The following is a 6,444-nucleotide window of genomic DNA, read 5'->3' as shown; positions in this document are numbered from 1 at the left end:
GCCACTCTCAAGTTGGGGTGAGCAGGCTTCTCATTGTGGTGGCTTCTCTTGCTGCTGAGCACAGGCTCCAGGACACACAAGCTCCAGTCGTCACGGCTCCCAGGCTCTAGAGCACAGGCTCAATAGTGTGGCGCGTGGGCCTAGTTGCTCCACAGTATGTGGGATCTTCCCAGGCCAGGGATAGAACCTGTGTCTCCTGCTTTGGCAGGCAGATTCTTTACCACTGAGTCACCAAGGAAGTTCTGTAATTGTCTTTATGTTTCTGCCTTCAGTAACATGTTTAGAGACATTTTTATCCCCCATGCTTTGTTCATTCATGTTTTCTCCTTGTTTAAATCTTTAGCTCATCCAGAATTTTGATATGAGGTGAGAAGTAGAATCTGGTTATATTTTGCCCAAAATTCAGCCAATTGTCTGAGTTTTCTTTAAGGTTTCCAAATGTTTCTACTGGTGTCCAGAGACACAGCCCAAACGGGGCCTCATTCAGCAGCCCAAAGCATCAAATGACCGCCAGTGGAATGACCACAGGCAATAAACAGGTTCCATCAAAAATTATGGAGGAGAGAGCCAAGTATTTTCCTTCTTAGAGTATTATCCAGAAAAGTATTTTGTCTCAAAACTATAGCAGGGGGACAAATGCTATTAAAAAAATATCAGAGAAATATTTATTCTGAGCCAGTGGCAAGGTGTCAACTAAGAGAGATACAAAGATACAAATGCCAAGTGGGACTGAAAGGTTGATTTTCCTTTTCAAAGATCAAGAGTAACTTTCCTCATAAAAGCATGTAAATATTAATTTATTCAGATGGTAACTCTCGGTGCCAGGACAAAATGTCCATGGCTTTTCCACGGGTTAGAATTCTGAAAGCCTGGCTGACTTGCCAGCTCACCAGATTGTTCACACAGCGCAATGGCTCCTTGGCTGACTTGAAAGAATCTCTAGGCCTAGAAAATACAGATCATGGGTGGTCGATTGTTGTTCTGACTGCGAGGATGGACGTGATGTCCAGAGAGTTGTGTTGACAGGTCTTCAGATGCCTGTCTCATAATCATTCTTCCTTTTTATCCTGGTTCCTTTATTCCTTGTTTTCAGAAACATCATGGCTGCGTGTTTGAGACAAGTCCAGTGAGCTCCAGATACAGCCCCCTCTGTCTCCTTTTATTCCCCCAGAATTTAGTGAGCATCTTTTATGTGCCAAGAACTGTGGTATACTTGGGGTACTGTGATGGAAAAGACAGGTAGAAGCCTGGCCTCATAGAGCTTATGTTTTAAAACAGGGGTTGGCGAATGAAAGCGCACTGTCCCACTGAATAAGGTCCAGGAGCTAAAAAAAATGTTTTGAGCTTTTTGTTTTGTTTTGTTTAATTTTTGAAGATTTTTTTAAGTCAAAAAGAGAGTGTTTTGTGACACATGAAAATTACATGAATTTCAATGTCTACAAGTAAAGTGTTGGAACACAGCCACACACATTCACTTATATATCTCACTCTTTCACACTAAAACGTCAGAGTGGAATCATTGCGACAGACATAGGGCCACAGAGCCTGAACTATTTTCTATCTGGCCCTTTACTGAAAAGGTTTGTTGTTCCAGAAGACAGACTAAACAGGAAAATAAGATGATTATAGACTAAGCAAGACACCCTGGAGCACATCGCTGGGGTGAGATGCAGGGAGGCACTGAGGGCCAGGGTCAGGGACGGCATCACTGGGGAAATGTGATTTGAACTGACACCCCAAGGAGGACAAAAATAGAGCTTGTGCAGAGCCATGAGGGAAACAAATTCCAGGCACACAGAAAGAGCAAATACAAAGACTCTGGGGCATGCAGGTTCAGAAAACCCACCTGTGCTGGGGCAGCTGGGAATGGGGGGAGAGGAGGCTGATGAGACAAGACCTGAGCAGCATCTGATCACTGGGCCCACACGGGAGCAGGGTGGAAGCAGAGGGCAGCTGGCTCTTCCAGGAGTCCAGGAGAGGTGCAAAGTGGCTGAGACCAAAGTGGCAGGTGCAAACGCAGAGCCTGCCTAGAGTCAATATATATTTTGGAGATGGAGCCCACGAAACTCAGTGCTGGATCGCACGTGGGGAAAGGGAAAAGTTAAGGGCGGGGACTGGATAGCCGGCTTAAACCGCACAGGTGATGGCATCCTTGCTGAGATGGAGAGGACCAGAAGTTACAGCTTGTGCAGGAGTTGGCAGGAGGGTGGAGAACTTGCCTTTAAGAAGCCGAGGGAAAAATGGCAAATAGAGAATGGGTGCTGCTGCTGCTAAGTCTCTTCAGTCGTGTCTGACTCTGTGCGACCCCAGAGACGGCAGCCCGCCAGGCTCCGCCATCCCTGGGATTCTCCAGGCAAGAACACCGGAGTGGGTTGCCATTTCCTTCTCCAATGCGTGAAAGTGAAAGGTGAAAGTGAAGTCGCATCTGACAAACATGTTTCAGTACCTTTTCTCTCTCATTATCTCCTCAAATCACACACACATCCATGCCTACTGTCCCCAGGCACCAAGCGGCCTTCCTAGAGGGAGGATGAGCTTCCACTACCAGAGGTCACCACACCTCATTATACGGGGCTCAGGAAAAGTGTTTCTTGCTCAACCCACCTCCTGCTTCCAGCAAGAAAGCTCAGCTAGGAAACACCAGGGCAGTTAGGTAGACAGGAGAGCTCGACAGACTTGTGCGAGCCTTTGGACATGTTCGGGTCACTGAAATACTATTCGCAAGATCACTGTCTGGAAACATTGGCACCAGACCCCCCATCTCCTGGGCAAGCCCCACTGTAAGTGTGCAAGCACAGTTACGCTATTTGTACCCCAGAGATTCCCTCTGCATTCTCTCAGGCTGTGAGACCTCCCCAAATCAGGGTTTGGCTTTTTGTCTTTGTTTTAGTTTATTGAAGTGTAATTGATTTACAGTGCTGTGCTCATTTCTGCTGTACAGTAAAGTGATGCAGTTATGCATTCTTTTGCATATTCTTTTCCACTATGGTTTATCACAGGATACTAAACAGAGTATACTGTGTATATGTGCTATACACTAGGACCTTACTGTTTATCCATTCTGTCTATAACAGTCTGCATGAGCTAACCCCAGATTCCCAATCTGTCTGTCCCTCACCCCACCCCTGGGCAACCAGAAATCTGTTCTCTATGTCTGTGACTCTGTTTCTGTTTCATAGGTAAGTGCATGTGTACCATATTTTAGATTCTACATATAAATGATCACAATCAGTTTCATAGAGGTGTTTGCTAGCTCCCAAGGTCCAGTGGAAACCCAAAGACATTGAATCCCCACTCTCCCACTCCATGGCACTAAGTGAAGACATGCCAAGTCACTCTCAGGTGACTGTTGACAAAATGACAAAGTTCAAGGTTTTGTGCACGGCCACGGATATACCATCAGCCTCAATTCTAGAAGCTGGGTTTCTATACTGCCTTTCCCACCACCTGGCTGTCTGGGCGCTGATTGTTCCCTCTCTGACTCTCAGACTCCTCATCTGTGACTGGAAGGAGCTAATTCCCTATTTCAGAGGCATTTGCTGAGCACGGACAGGTGCTGTGCTGGGCCCAGGGATATAGATCTTGGTAGACAGGTGCCTACCCTCGAAGAGACTGGAGTGTACATTGGATCGGATGCGAGGCTCTCGGCTACAGTCAGCACTTCAGCTGCTCAACTCTGTGATCAGTGCTGAGCCCATTATGTGAATGACCTCATCTCCCTCAGCGACCCAACGAAGGAGGCATTCCTACCCCATTTTACCCATGGAGAAATCAAAGTTTAGAGAGAGTAAGTGACTCATCCTACAGGGTCACATACACAGCAACTAAGAAGTAAAGCCAGAACTCAGCGGCAGGCAGGCTGAATCCCAGTGCCCCCACTCTGCAACACTTGAGGGGCCTCTCAGTTGGGTACGGCATCCCGGAGGGGGCTCATCCTGATTGCCACGCTGAGTCTCAGCAAGCTGGTGAGGGAAGGGCCCTGGCTGCTTTGTCAGCTCTGACAGTTCCGTGCTCTGCCGTTTTCCTAGCCTCTCTGGACTTCAGATTCCCCAGAAGCAGCTCAGACGGCCCAGTTATAGGAAGAGCCTCAGAATCCATCAAGGCAGTTTACTTTGTTCTTATGGAAGGGGGAAACTGAGGCAGGAACCATGCAGACTTGGTCAAATTCTCCCCAAGAAGGAGCAGGAAGGCCATGCCAGGATCTCAGTGGGAGTCCAACCTCATGGGCACATTCTTCTCCACTCACAGCTCAGACTTCATATTATCTTTTAATGCAGGAGGAAGCTGGGGCTCAGATGAAGGAATCAGCTTAACCAAAGTTTCCCAACCAGAAAGTAGCAAAATGAAGACTGGAAAGCATTTATTGTTGGCAACATGGAAAGCAGGTGAGAGCATAACCTTTGGAATAAGGTGGAGTGGGGTGTGGACCTTCCTGGTTCTGCGTCCTTGGGCCATTGACCTGACACCTGCCAGTGGGAACGATTACAAGGCACCCTCGTCAGGCCAAGCGACACAAAGCGTTGAGCACACTGCCTGAGAAGCAGCAAGCCTTGCAAGTATCTGCTGAGAACCTACTATTCCAAGTGCCTCTGTTGTTCTTAACAGCTTGCTGGGGAGGTGTTACTATCTCACTTTTCAGATGAGCATTTTGTAGTAAGTCACATGCTCCAATTGTTCAGCTGTTACCTGGGGAAGGCAGGATTCAAACCAGTGCGGTGAGGCCGCAGACACCCAACACTCTCCTCTGCCAAACTACTCTGTCTTCACCTGCTTTGAGTGTGGTAATAAAACAAGACTCAGTCTGGAAAGCACAGGAGGCGTTTTTTCATCATAGAACAAAGCTGTCCTTTGGAACAAGTCCATGGGGATGAGGAGGGAAAGGAGCCATGGTGGGTGGGTCATTCTGTGCAGGGAGAGCAGAAGCAGCCTCCCAGGCCTGCCAGAGGACTGGATGTAACCAAGCAGGACCCTATGGGGCCTTCCCTGGACAGACCCCTCCCCCATATCCTCTGCTGCAGCTCCTCTCTGAAGTACTCAGATAAAAATAGTACCTGATGCAAATTTCCTGAGTTTTTCAGATGCTGAAACCTAAAGTGGGGAAGTTGGGATGAACATCCCTCTTAGGGGTGAGGAATCTGTCAGGAATAATATTTTAGTCCCATAACTGTACATATAACTGATTCCATACAGTAATCATATGCAGTAGGTACCAGCATTATTCCTATTATATAAGGAGGAGGAGCTAAGTCACAGAGAGTTTCAGTGACGTATCCAAGGTCACACAGGTGAATTATCACAGACCTGGTATCTGAACCCAGGCAGACCAGACCGGAATCCAAAACTCCAATCAATGTGGTATCTATAAGGTGGTCCAAAGAGATGAAGTGACTTACCTACAAGATATGGAGCCAAGGCTTAGAATTCAGCCTGTGGTCTTAACAGCAAACCACGATGGGTTTAGAGCTTTGAGTCAGCTGGTCTGGTCTGCACCCTGCACTGAATGGCCGTGGCCCTTGCTGATCTCCCCACCCCTCCACGGCGCACCTTCCCGTTCCCACCACAGGACAGGCTAACTCTTCCTTCCCAACCTCTAAGCCCTGCTGTCCTTCAGCTTGGTATGAATACACCATCCTCTGTGCCTGGATCACCTCTACTCTCCCTTCAAGACTGAACTTAAATCCCCTTCCAGCTTGACTTTCCAAACCTGCTGTTTGTGCCCTACCTGCTCGCACACAAATCAGACCAGTTCCCCCATCTCTGCACACATCATAGTCATGCTGGTGGGAATGGCCATCCCCTGTCCCTCTCCCAGGCTGTCAGTTCCAAGAGGGAAGGGATGAGCTCTGTACTGGGCATGTCAACACATTTTTAGTGATATGAATCTAAGGGGCGGAGGGACTTGCAGCGGCCCCAGTATACACCAGGCTGAGGATTCATAATTATTGCTTTCAGTCCCTCGAGAGTACCCCACTCTTCCTCACCACTGGCCTTTGCACATACTGTACCCTGTCCTCCTTTTCACTCTAGTGTCTTGTCCCTGAGCCTGGGTCAGGTTGCCCTATTTTAAGCTCTCTCAATCCACGTAGTTTTCCTCTAAAGACATTGTTCCCAGTGATCCCTGGACCCCCTGGAGCTCCTTTAAGCCCTTTCAGGGAGTTTGTGAGACCAAAACTGTTTTTCTAAATTATTAAGAAAATACAGTATACCTGAAACTGACACAATGTTATGTCAGTTTTATCTCCATTTTAAAAATCATACAAAGAAAATAATAATAGTAGGTGCTCAATAAACAGCCAGAAAATGAGTGACACCAGCCCAGTGATGGGTCCAAGGGTCAGTGCACACGCCCGAGACAAACCCTACCTCAGCAGGGGCAGTGGCTGGGGGAGGACTCCTCCCGGGAGAGACGAGAGGAGGAGGCCTGGAGGCAAATGGACCCCTGGG

The sequence above is a fragment of the Bos javanicus genome, chromosome 22, assembly GCF_032452875.1.
Source record: "Bos javanicus breed banteng chromosome 22, ARS-OSU_banteng_1.0, whole genome shotgun sequence".
In the NCBI taxonomy this organism is placed as follows: Eukaryota; Metazoa; Chordata; class Mammalia; order Artiodactyla; family Bovidae; genus Bos; species Bos javanicus.
The sequence above is the reverse complement of the archived record's forward strand: the minus strand, read 5'-3'. Positions refer to the sequence as shown.